This window comes from Leptonychotes weddellii, chromosome 7 (genome assembly GCF_054177405.1).
Source record: "Leptonychotes weddellii isolate Sample4059 chromosome 7, ASM5417740v2, whole genome shotgun sequence".
NCBI lineage: Eukaryota > Metazoa > Chordata > Mammalia > Carnivora > Phocidae > Leptonychotes > Leptonychotes weddellii.
The window spans coordinates 46,898,700-46,912,140 of record NC_138375.1 but is presented as its reverse complement, the minus strand read 5'-3'; the positions used below and the strand labels follow the sequence as shown (position 1 = coordinate 46,912,140).

The 13,441-nt window shown below is 36.2% G+C and overlaps 1 protein-coding gene across 1 annotated transcript in view; it reads left to right on the top strand.

The window, feature by feature from the left end:
• The first annotated feature begins 905 nt into the window (after window positions 1–905).
• ATP10B (ATPase phospholipid transporting 10B (putative)) overlaps window positions 906–13,441 on the top strand; it is a 258,651-nt gene continuing 246,115 nt past the window's right edge. Inside the window, exon 1 of the mRNA XM_081825802.1 lies at window positions 906–1,133. The gene's annotated coding sequence lies outside the window, so the exon portion shown is untranslated. The remainder of the gene's footprint in view (window positions 1,134–13,441) is intronic.

Sequence of the window (13,441 nt, the reverse complement as noted above, 5' to 3'; positions counted from 1 at the left end):
AGTAGTCTGATAGGATCCAACAGTACACAGACGTTCACAATTACCCTAGCAACCAGCCAAGATCCTATGGAAAGATTTTCATGAAGTTAGACATTATGTTCATTTTTTCCCCCACCTCTTTTTATTCCCAAGTTGGGTAATATTACCCTTTTGCTACCCTCAGAATAGGCTTGTTGCTTGCTCTATCTTGTTTTATTTGTGGACTCACCAATAACTATCCACCAATATGGCAATTGGTTCATGACATTTACCCCAGTTAGCAGAATTACAGACAACTCAGTAAAAAGATTATACACAAAAATTTCCTTTGGGGCATGAATCAGCACTCTCCATGAGCCCATAAATAAGTCTGGTTTTCTGTATGTCTGAAGCATTCACGTAATCCGTAAGTATAATATATTGGTCCCACTTTCCTTATTTCGTATAATCAAACAGTAATCAATAAGAACTACGACTGCTGCAAAATGAGACTTCTGAGGCTTTGAGGGTAAATTCATCACCAGCACATGTATAAACGTCACTGCAGAATCTTTTCTCTCTTTAAGTGCCCTTGAAACCCAGTAATTGAATTATGTTCCAGGCCCCCAAGGAGAACTACAAGGTTATAATTGTCTCACACTTAATTACATGCATTGCAAAAGGTAAATGTACAAAGTCATTCTTGTGCCAGGTATAGAGAATAAAAACACTGACGAATTTTGATATTGCTGGATCATTGATGCACAGAAAGTAGAAATTTATGCAAGACCCATGTCTAACAGTGATGGTGCTGTGTAAATGTGCAGCCAAGCCAAGAACACTGCCTTCACTGTTCTGGGCCTGGGGCCCACACTCACAGTCCTGCTATTCTTCTCCTTCTCTTGTGGCGCTAGTGAGGCAGCTTATTTTTCCCATTTCCTTTATGGGCCACAGTTGTTATTTGCCAGGCCATCAACTTCTCTGAGTTTCCAAGACAGTGTTAGCTTAATGCCTTGTCTTGACACTATCAGATATAATCAGAGAAATGAAAAATGCCTTGGGAAAGATAAATGATATTTTAGCCAAGCTGTACAAGAGAAATAGTGCCACTTTCAAGTACTATTTTCCATAGCTTCTAATGGAGCCTGCTCAGGAGGATCATCAGCTTTTCTGGGGTAAGTAAAAGCGACTTGACCCTTTCCATATAATGGGGGAATGATTACCTCCTATGATCACTAATCCTAAATTTTGAGTCAGGCCCAGGATATACCTACTTTTCTTCATACTGCATTTGATATGTCATTTGGCTTGCTGGGTAAAGATCCACATCCCTTTTGTAACAGAATGTTGCATTTTTGTTTAATTGATTTCATCAGGAAAAGCTAATGGCAAATGCTACTTCCTAATGCAAGAGTCCGCTGCCTGAATGTACACGTTTTGTGATAAATAATATATCTTGCATTCATCCAACGCAGCCTGAGGAAATAGATGGAATTAGTGTCTTGTTTTCAAAGCAGAAAGAAACTACAGCTTAGAAGAAGAGAGTGAGATTATTACATGCCTTCCTAATTTCATTTTTATAAACTCCAAAGCATTGTGGTGGTTTTCAACTATAGGTGGGAATTTTGACTCTCCTTTGATTTCCAAGGAAAAAAACTGATGTTTAAAGAAAACTATTTTTACTCCCTGAGTATAAACTATTCCCTCCAGAAAAAACCCCATGTATGCATGCAGGCCGGTGAGGAACACCTTTAGTATAATCCTACTGTGACGTGGGGTAAAACCTCTCCAATCACAGGTGAAAAGTAAATTTTTTAATCACTGAGCAACTAGTTCTTTAGCCTGCCAGAGTTCATATACCTGGTGGAATTCATTTGTCCTCTTAAATTGCTACACAACTTGGGTCAAGATAGTCAGAGAGGAATTGAAATTCTGGGGAAGAACCAGACCTTCAGTAGCCAATCTGGCACCCTACTCCATTCTTCTCCCATAAGCCTTTCTCTGTTTCCAGATATTGCAGACATACAGTCAACAGTGCTAGGGATGTTACTCCTTTAACAGATCCACTGTTCCGTTAAGCCATTAATCAAGCAAATCACAGATGTTGTTTTCTTTCTAGATGTTACTATAATTACTCCTAATAACACCTACTGAATTTGTAATTTCATTGCCATTGATGACTTTTTAAAAATTTATCAGATAATTCATTTCTTAAATTCTGTTTATATGGGTATCAGTTGTATTTTTCTACCTTGAAGAGTTCAGGATCTCTCCTCCAGTTGTCACCACGTATTTGCCAAAGAATATAACAGGGTAACCTCACATATGGGTAGATAAATAGGTTCCTGAAAGACTGAAGGTTGAAACCCACATGCTGAGTTTGCAATCAAACCATAATCTCCTTATACTGAAAGACGAGTATTATCATTTTGAGGCATATGGTGCTAATAAATCTAGGTGAAGGAATCTGCCATTCTTAAAGGCAGAGCCAGCAAGGGAGCTTAGCCCAGCTGCCTGGTGTACAGATGGTGAAACTGGGACCCAGAGAAATGAAGTCTCAGTTACTAAGACAAAATAACGACCAGAGTCCAAGGCTCATGGCTTGCAATCTATTGTTATCTCTTCTACCACACCAGTTCTCCAAATAGCCCTTGCCATATCAGGAGGAAATAAAAATCTCCTTCCTGACTCAGTTAAAACAGTTCAGATTTCTGAGATTCATTCTACACACTTACCCACTCTCCTAAAAGTAAAATTTAGCCAGATTTTCTTCAATCCTGATTTGAACTGAGTGAGCTCTATCTTCATTGCTGATTAAATATCACTGATATCTCCTGTTGTAGTGACATCATTTTAAAATTTCCTTCTCAAACTTTCAAGGTTATGAAGTGCTTTTTTCCTTCTCATACTTTAAGTCCCTATAAAATATGCTTCTATTAAGAGATTGATAATTGGGTAGTGACAATAGCAGTGGTGTGGCTTAGAAAAAAAATAGGCATTGGAATTGAACTTGGAATTGAATCTCTGATCTTCTGCTTAGTAACTGTGTGATGTCAGACAAGTTACCTAAATTTTCACATCCTCACATTGAAACAAAGTGTTTCTGTGTAATCACCTGGTACACACAATGATTGGCTTATAGAGGCACTTAACAATTCTTAGTTATTGCTATTAACTAGAACCATATGAAAGAATGGTGACTGTCATGGCATTTTTTAAATGTTTTTTAACATCTAGAGGAGAGAAGGAGAATCTCATTTTCTGCTTTTAGTATTAATGATCATGGGCTGCTACGACCAATGCAGAGAGCCTTGTAGATAGTTAGCAGCCTACAAACAAACTGTATTATTGAAGAGGAGGTACTCTGACCCCTTAGCCAAGGGTGTTGCAGGCTGCTCTGTTGCGGTGTAGTATCAATCTGAACTCACTAGATTGAAGAAACAATGCAGGACCACAAGAATACATTGAGTGTTTCTTTGTCTCACCCATTTCATTAAATAAAAATTCCAAATCCCAGCAATCACCAGCGAACTTAATGGCGACATGTTCTCAACCTCTTCCTCCCCAATTATGACTCAGAGCAGTGGTTTTGGTAATGTGGTTCCTGGGCCAGCTGCATCAGCTTTACTTAGGAACTTATTAGAAATGCAAATTCTTGGGCCCAACTAGGGACATGCTGAATCAGAAACCCTGGGGAAGACTCAAAAATCTGCTTTTAACAAGCTTCCAGGATGATACTGATGCTTACTAGAGTTAAAGAACCATAACCTGGAGAATCTGCCCAGGTGCTACAGTGTTTCTCAAAGTGAGGAGGAGGTGCCAGGGCAGGACTCAGAATGATCCGAGATAAGACAACATGACTTTCAAGTAGTGAAAGTTTCCCTATCTTGATTCTCTTTCAATCTCTAAGTCTCAGTTTGATGTTCATAGCCACTAATACCTCTCTAACCATTGCTAATCTTTTTTAACAAAGAGAGTAGGATGCAAATCCTGTGTCTTTAGGGAGTGGCAGAATCTAGCTAGAATTCAGTGATAATTTGTTTCTTTCTATTTACTTTTATGGATACCTTTAATTTATGGCCCATTGTATTTGTTTTACATTTAATTGTGATAAAAAGTGTTTGTTTTTTTATATAAGTGTTTAGTCAAGGGGCCCCTGGTGGCAAAGTCTGTTAAGTGGCCAACTCTTGGTTTCTGCTCTTGTTGTGATCTCAGGGTGACGAGGTTAAGCCCCAGTTGGGGCTCAGTCCAGAGTCTGCTTGAGATTCTCTCCCTCTCCCTCTGCCCTTCCTGCTCATGCTCTCTTTCTCTCTTTCAAAATAAAATAAATAAATCTTAAAAATATAAATATTTAGTCAATTTAAGGAAAAGGTTAAGAAAACAATATAGCTAGTGTATAGATATGGCAAAAATCAGTGATGCCAGAGTGAATACTTTTGGAGAAATGCTGCCATAGTAGAGAGAATATTGTCTGTACTACTTTTTCTAGCCTCAATTTTCTCATCATCAAATGAGAATGATGATACTAACATCGTAGAAGTGGTATAAGAATTTATGTATGAGAAATACTGGCTGTAATCCTCAGGTACTTGGTACTTGCCACATTCTTATTCTCCTGCCACATTCTTATTCTCTCAAGCTTTAGTCAGTTTGCTATGTGGCCTCCAGGATACCATTTTTTGGGGGACTTCTGAGACCTCACCTGTAAGGCAACAAAAGGAGACTTGATGATCTCAAAAGCCCCTTCTAGCTCTTAACTAATATGTATATACATGTATGTTGTGTCTGTGTGTGTGTATATAAACATAATAAAATCTGTATTCCCTACCTTTATGCAAACATGAAATAGGCATAAGTAGCTATATTCCCCAGATATAAACCTTGAGTGCTTGGGAATAATATTGAAAGTGAATGAGCTGTGTTGGAGAAATAAAAATCAAGCCATGAGGAATGTATGAGCTGATGTACATTTCAGAGCTCAAAGGTAATTTCATTGTATTTTATTATCATCTGTCAACCTTAAAGCAATAGTGAGACTAGAAAATAGATTGTCATGGAGGTTTCTGAGGACAGTGGTTTCCATGAGTTGGTGTAAATATATTCAGAGAGACTTGTTCCTACTTAATAACTCATGTTTTTCCTTCTGAATTGCTGATGCATTCACTTATAGCATTTGAAAGGCAGTTTGTCCTTTGCTGTCAAGTGAACTTGATAGAATAATAGAAAATTCTGAAAAATTCAATCGGATCTTGTTGCTCCTCAAGGGAATTTCTTGACTATGTATTCTATTTAAGGAGAAAGAGTCGGCAGTGTTTTTTTTGCTCTTGTACAAAACGCTGACCAAGTTTAACAGCACAGGGTCTAGTTAGCAGGTGCCACATTGAGTTTTCCTTTCTCAGCATTCCAGAGGATGGTGCTGCTGGAGTTTGGGGGGTCCTTTGGCAGGTGAAAGAAATACTTAAGGGTATAATACAAGCTGGAACTGTTATGAAATCAGAGGTGATAACCATCAGCTTGTTTATTGCTTATAGCATTCTCATCAATTAGACCTAAAAACAAAAAAGTGGTGAACTTAGTTTCTCTCAATCACAATGTAAAATAGCTTGCACTGTCTTTTACATAACTTACTCTTAAGGAGTCCCAGAAGATAGATGCTCTCCAATATTGGCGATTCTGATGAAACACCCCAGTGGGACTATTTGACTCAATTCAACTGTCACTTAATTGAAAATTACTATGTGAGGTACAGGGAATGTGCTTGAAGTCAGATGGACAAAGGTTCAAGTTATTATCTCACTATCTCTTTAAGCTCTGGTCTCCACATCTATAAACTAAGAATAAAATGTTCCTACTTCACAAGACTGTTCTGAGAATTAATGTTGGAAATAATTAGAACAACTAATAGTCACTGAGCACTTACTACCTGCCAGGTGTCATTCTGAGGGCTAGGATCATTTAAGGCTCCATAAATCTGAGCCTAGGTTATTAGTTCCAGGTTATGGAAATGGGAACAGACCCTAGAGAGAACTTAATTCACCAGACATTATGTAGTCTGGCTCCAGTTGCCTCTTCTTTAAGGCTTTAAAAACACTTGATATTGTTCCTAACATTTCAACTCATAAATGAGTTGAGCCATGTGAAATTACAGATACTTAACCATTTTTTCATATAAAAATAGCAATTTCATGTGGTTCTACCTTATAAACATTAAATATGGATTTATAGTAGCCACAGTTGTTACTGCTAATAATGCTAGCAATGATACTGATTTTATCTTTGAAACTCATTAATATAAGGAATGCAGGTAGCATTATAGTGTAAAGACCACTAGTGTGGAAATTAGGATCTGGGTAAACTCTAGGTCTCGTTTTCCCCACTTGTAAAATAATGGTGTTTGTCTTCTCTAGCTCTAATATTCAATGGCAGAGCTTTTAAAACTATGTATAAAAAAATGACCTTTTTGGGGGTGCCTGGGTGGCTCAGTCAGTTAAACATCTGCCTTCAGGTCAGGTCATGATCTCAGGCTCCTGGGATCCAGCCCTGCATCAGGCTCTCTGCTCAGCAGGGAATCTGCTTCTCCCTCTCTCTCTCTCTCTCTCTCTCTCTCTCTCTCTCTCTCTGCTTGCTCACTTTCCCTCTCAAATAAACAGATAAAATCTTTTAAAAAAGAGAGAAAGACTCTTTTTGGTCTGATTCATCTTTAATTAGTTCTACCATGAATGACTGGTACATAGTTCATGTCATACACAAGGTGAGTTTACTCTACACATGTTTAGATATTGTAGTAGAGTCAAATCATACCCATTTCTAAACACATATTAATTTCTTTAATTTGTAAACCATTAATAAACCATGCATGGGCACTGGTTCATGAACTATGAGTAGCATTAGAACTCTGTGATATATAAATACATTCTTAAAGAAAAGTTGTGTGTGTGTGTGTGTGTTCATTGCCTTCCCTTAAAAAATGTATTCTTTGGAGATTACAGATGATTATTTAAAAACATAAGGAATTATAAAAAGAAAGGCCACAGATGTGTGATAGAAATATTACTCAGGGCATTTGAATAGATAGAGAAAAGAAAGCAATGTGTTCCACAGTCTGTTAGTACATTTATATTTAATTTTTTAAATTTAAAAATAGTTAAACTCCTTCCATGTTGTGTTTGAAGCACTAAGGAAGTAGGGTTAGTTGAGGCATGGCCCCTGTCCTCCAGAAGCTCACAGTCCAGCCAGAGATGCCAGCAAATAAGTACATAATTGTAGGATAATAGATAATGCTCTAACATAAAACTAATGAAAAAGTATTTAATTTGGCTTGGGTATCAGAGGGGTTTCACCCCTAAGGTATAATTTCCTATATTTTGTTGTTTAGAATGTTTTTACTTTACTAAAATACTTATTTATGTATATATAACTCACACAAAAACAATGGACTAATCTTGAGACTAATCTGCATCAACAGATTGATGAATTATAATAAAATGAACACACAAATGTATGTAGTTCTATGTAGTTCAAGAAACCACCACATGATCAAAATTAGAATTTTTTTTAACTTTCTGGAAGGTCCTGATGTGCCCCTTCCTCAATCATTGCCCTCTTCATCTTCACAAATGTAACCACAATCCTGATTTCTAATACCAAGGATTAAATCCATGTGTTCTTCAATCCTACTTATAATTACATCAAAAAGAAAATATCTGGAAATAAATTTAACCAAGGAAGTGAAAGACCTCTATATTGAAAACTATAAGACATTAATGAAAGAAATTAAAGAAGATATAAATAAATGGATATTCCATGCTCATGGATTGTAAGAATATTGCTGAAGTGTCCATACCTATTCAAAGCAATCTACAGATTCAATGCAATCCCTGTCAAATTTCCCATGTCATTTTTCACAGTAACAGAACAAATAATCCTAGCATTGTCTGGTATCACAAGAGATCCAAATAGCAAAAGCAATCTTGAGAAAAAAAGAACAAAGCTAGAGACATCATGCTTCATGATTTCAAACTATATTATAAAGCTAGAGTAATTAAAACAATGGATTGACATAAGAACATATACATAGCTCATTGAACAGAATAGAGAGATTAGAAATAAGCCCATGCATGTATGATCAATTTATGAAAAAGACAAGAATATACAATGAGGAAAAGACAATCTCTTCAATAAGTGATGTTGGGAAAACTGGACAGCCACAAGCAAAATAAAACCACTATCTTACCACTCACAAAAATTAACTCAAAATGGCTTAGAAAGAAGAAAACATAGGCGGGTTAAGCTCCTTGACCTAGGTCTTGGCAATATTTTTTTTTGAATTTGACACCAAAAGCAAAAGCAACAAAATAAAAAACAAGTGAGACTACATCAAACTAAAAGCTTCTGCACAGCAAAGGAAACAATCAAAATTAAAAGGCAACCTGCTAAATGGGAGAAAATATTTGCAAATCATATATCTGGTAAGGGGCTAATACCTGTCTAAAGACCTCACAACTCAATAGCAAAAAACATTCTGATTTAAAAATGTGCAGAAGATTTGAATAGACATTTTTCCAAAGAAGACATACAGATAGGCAATAATACATGAAAAGATGCTCTACATCATTAATCATCAGAAAAAATGCAAATCACAGCCAGAGATAGTACCTCATACCTATTAGAGTGACTTTTATCAAAAAGATAAGAAATAACAAGCTTTGACAAGGATGTGGAGAAAAGAGAACCCCTGTGCAGTTGGTGGGAATGTAAATTGGTGTAGACACTATGGAAAACAGTATGGAGTTGCCTCAAAAATTAAAAATAAAACTACCATATAATGTAGCAATTCCATTTCTGAGTATTTACCCAAAGAAAATAAAACAAAATAAATTGGTTATTTACAATAGCCAAAATGGAAAAAAATTAAGCATCTGTTGATGAATGGATAAAGAAATTGTGAGATACACACACACACACACACACATACATACACACACAAACACTGGATAAAGAATTGTAGTTCTGTGTGTGTATATATGTATGTATATATATATATATACACAGTGTATGTATAGTTCTTTGTAGATATATATATATATATATATACACACAATGGAATATTATTTAGCCATAAATATTGGGCAGCCATAAAATTGGATAAAGAATTGTGGTAGTTTATATATACACACACACACACATACATACACACACAAACACACACTGGATAAAGAATTGTAGTTGTGTGTGTGTATATATGTATGTATATATATATACACAGTGTATGTATAGTTCTTTGCAGATATATATATATACACACATAATGGAATATTATTTAGCCATAAATATTGGGCAGCCATAAAATTGGATAAAGAATTGTAGTTTATATATATATATACACACACACACACACACGCACGTGCGCGCACACACACACATACACACACATGCACAATGGAATTTTATTTAGCCATAAAAATGAAATCTTGACATTTGCAAAAACATGGGTGGACCTCATGGGCATTATGCTAAGTGAAACAAGTCAGAAAAAGACAACATATGACCACTCTTATATGTGAAACCTAAACAAAACAAAAACAAACTCCTAGATACAGATAACGGATGGTTGCCAGGGATGAGGGGGAGACATGAGTGCAAAATAAAAATTAAAAAAGTTATGTAGTAAAGTAGAAATCCCAATTATATTTGTAATATGTTAGACTAAAACACATTGTATATGAGCTATTCATGGCGAAAAGCTAGAAAACTATCAGTGTGTTAATAGGAGTTTTACTTAGGTCATAAAAAATATTTTTCTTCTACTCTTAAGTATTTTCCACATCTGCTATAATGAGCATGTATTACCTTCATAATGGGAAAAAAGCAACTAGTAAAGTTTATTTTAAAAGACTACTTTAGGAAAAAATAAAAGATAATAAAAAATAAAAAAGACTTCTTTAGGCCTGGGTTGGGCTGTCAGAACTCTGAAATGGTGATCACTGCTGGCTGCCGTGTCTGAGAGGATAGTCCATCATTTTTCAGTCCCCATAATGACATTTATTGAGTATTGTCCATAGGCAGAGGTTTAGATGAGGGGCAGTGGTTCTAATGGGGTGCTAGAAGGATGCAAAAACAACTTAATAAACATGGAAGACAGGCAAAGTAGAATGAGAACTATAGCCATGGGGTCAAGCCTGGTATTTGCCACTTACCCACTATGAACTTGGACACTCCTTTGTCTCTGGGCTTACAGCTCTTCCTTGGTAGAATGAGGAATGTGGACTACATGATCACCAGGGTCTCTTTCAGTTCTAAAATTATGCTGAGATCCTTCTGCCTCCCTCCAAGAGTTTAAAAGGGAGACCTAACCATAAGACCTAGATAGCAAATTCAGGGACCCGAATGCTGGATTTTTTACTTAGTGATGTTGCTAACTTCTTGGCCTTAGTTTTTTCTCCTTAAGGTTGAAAAAAGCATATATGCCTATTCTTTAAATCTTATGCAAATGGAATCACACTGATGGATTCCCTTGTGTCTATTTTTGTTCAAAGTGATTCAAAAATGATGGTTCCCAAACTGTCCCAAAGCATCACAGGGTACTGTCAGATATTTTTAAATTTTAGAGAAGAAGTAATACTCAACATGTCAGAAACTGGACAAAGTAATAGCTTATGGTAGTTCACAATTTCAACATTAGATTGTACCATGTTTTTTTTTATGTGTCAGAGTTTTGCAAATTTTAAGGGCAGCTCTGATTAACAGTAAATACATGCAAAAGTCAACATGGAAGAAAAAATGAGGGTGGCAGTACCTAATCTGATTGTAAATTTCAGAAGCTGTGCAGTGCCCAGTAGGCATACAGATCCCATTAGTAGGTTATTGTGGCTATTTAAGAATGAAATAAAAATGTTAGGGTTTTTTTTCTTTTAATTGTTGTGTACTTTTTAAGCATAGCTTCTAAGTTGTTGGGACATAAATATTTATTAAGTTGCTGGGAGCTAACTACTCAATAATCAGAACTGTTAGATATTTCTTTTGGTGTAGCAATATTATGAAAAAATTCCTGAGACATTAAGGGAAACTGAGAAAACTTGGAAATTTTTCCTCTATGGAAATCCATTTCTATTTGTTTCCCAGTACATATAAGAGTTATGTGTACACTATACAGTAGTCTATTAAGTGTGCAATAATGTGTCTAAAAAAAGTACATGCCTAACTTTATTTTGCTAAAAAATTCAAACCATCATTTGAGCTTTCAAGTAGTCATAATCTTTCTGCTGGTGGAGGGTCTTGCCTCAGTGTTGATGGCTGCTGACTGATTGGGGTGCTGGTTGCTGAAGGGTGGGTGTATATGGCATTTTCTTAAAATAGATTTTAAGAAATCTAAAACATTGATTGACTCTACCTTTCACAAACAATTTCTCTGTAGCATGTCTTTCTGTTCAATAGCATTTTACCCAAGTAGAACTTCTTTCAAAATTGGAATCAATCTCAAAACCTGCTGCTGCTTTATCATCTAAGTTTATGTATATAGTCTAAATTATTTGTTGTCCTTTCAACAGTCTTCACATCTTCACCAGGGACAGATTCCATTTCAAAAAAACCACTTTCTTCGCTCATCTATAAGAAACAACTATTCATCCATTCAAGTTTTATCAAGAGATCGCTGCAATTCAGTCACATCTTCAGGCTCCATTTCTAATTCTAGTTCTCTTGTTATTTCTCCCATATCTGCAGTTACAGCTTCCACTGAAGTCTTGAACCCCTCCAAGTCATCTATGAGGGTTGGGATCAACTGCTTCCAAACTCCTGTTCATGTTGGTATTTTGACCTCTTCTCATGTATCATGAATATTCTTAATGATACCTAAGATGATGGATATTTTCCAGAAGGTTTTCAATTCACCATAATCAGATCCATCAGAGAAATTACTATATATGGCAGCTACAGACTTTATGTATTTCTCAAGTATTAAGACTTGGAAGTCAAAATTACTCCTTGATCTGTGGGCTGCAGAATGGATGTTGTGTTAGCAAGCATGAAAACAGCATTCATCTTGTTGTACATCTCCATCAGAGCTCTTGGATGACCAGGTACATTGTCAGTGAGCAGCAACATTTTGAAAGGAATCTTTTTTTCTGAGCAGTAGGTCTCAACAGGAGGCTTAAAATATTTCAGTTAACCATGTTGTAAACAGATGAACTGTCATCCAGACTTTGTTGTTCTAAATATAGAGCACAGGCAAAGTAGATGTAGCATAATTCTTAAGGGCCCTTAGATTTTCAGAATGGATTTTCAGCGCTGGATTCAGCATAAAGTCACCAGCCACATTAATCCCTAAGAAGAGAATCAATTTGTCCTTTGAAGCTTTAGAGCCATGCATTGACTTCTCCTTTCTAGCTATGAAGTCCTAAATGACATCTTCTTCCAACAGAAGGCTGTTTTTTCTACATTGAAATCTGTTGTTTAGTGCAGCCACCTTCATTAATTATCTTAGATACGTCTACTAGATAACTTGCTGCAGCTTCTATATCAGCACTTGCTGCTTCACCTTGACTTTTATGTTACGGAGACGCCTTCTTTCCTTAAACATCATGAATCAACCTCTGCTAGCTTCAAACTTCTGCAGCTTCCTCACCTCTCTCAGCATTCATAAAATGGAAGACAGTTAGGACCTTGCTCTGGACTAGGATTTGACTTAAGGGAATGTTGTGGCTGGTTTGATCTTCTATCCCGATCACTAAAATTTTCTCTGTATCAGCAATAAGGCTATTGCACTTTCTTACCCTTTGTGTGTTCACAAGAGTAACATTTTTAACTTCCTTCAAGAACTTTTCCTTTGCATTCACAACTTGCCTGTTTGGTGCAAGAGGCCTGGTTTAGATGTATCTCAGTTTTCAACATGCCTTCTTCACTAAGCTTAATCATTTCTAGCTTTTGATTTAAAGTGAGAGACATGTCACTCTTCCTTTCATTTGAACACTTAGAGGCCATTATAGAGTCATTAATTGTCCTAATTTCAATATTGTTGTGTCTCAGGGAAAAGTCAGAACTGACCACAGATCACAGCAACAAATATAATAATTATGAAAAAATTTGAAATATTGGAAGAATTACCAAAATGTGACACAAAGACACAACATGAGCAAATGCTATTGGAAAAATGGTGCTAATAGACTTTGCTCTACCCAGGGTTGTCATAACCTTGAATTTATTAAATCAAACAAAAAACGCCCCTCATTATCTCTGAAGCAGGTAGGAAATGCGATAAAGGGAAGCACAGTAAAACAACATATCCCTGAATGTTGTGAGAGTATTCCTCCCATTTGGCTGATTAACACATTAATGACCACATGTGTGTGCTGCATGCGTACACACACACAAAGACACACACACACACACACATATTTAGGTGAGGACATTTAAGTTCTACTTTCTTAGTAACATGCAATTATACAATGCAATGTTATCAAATGTAGCCACCAATTTATACATTAGA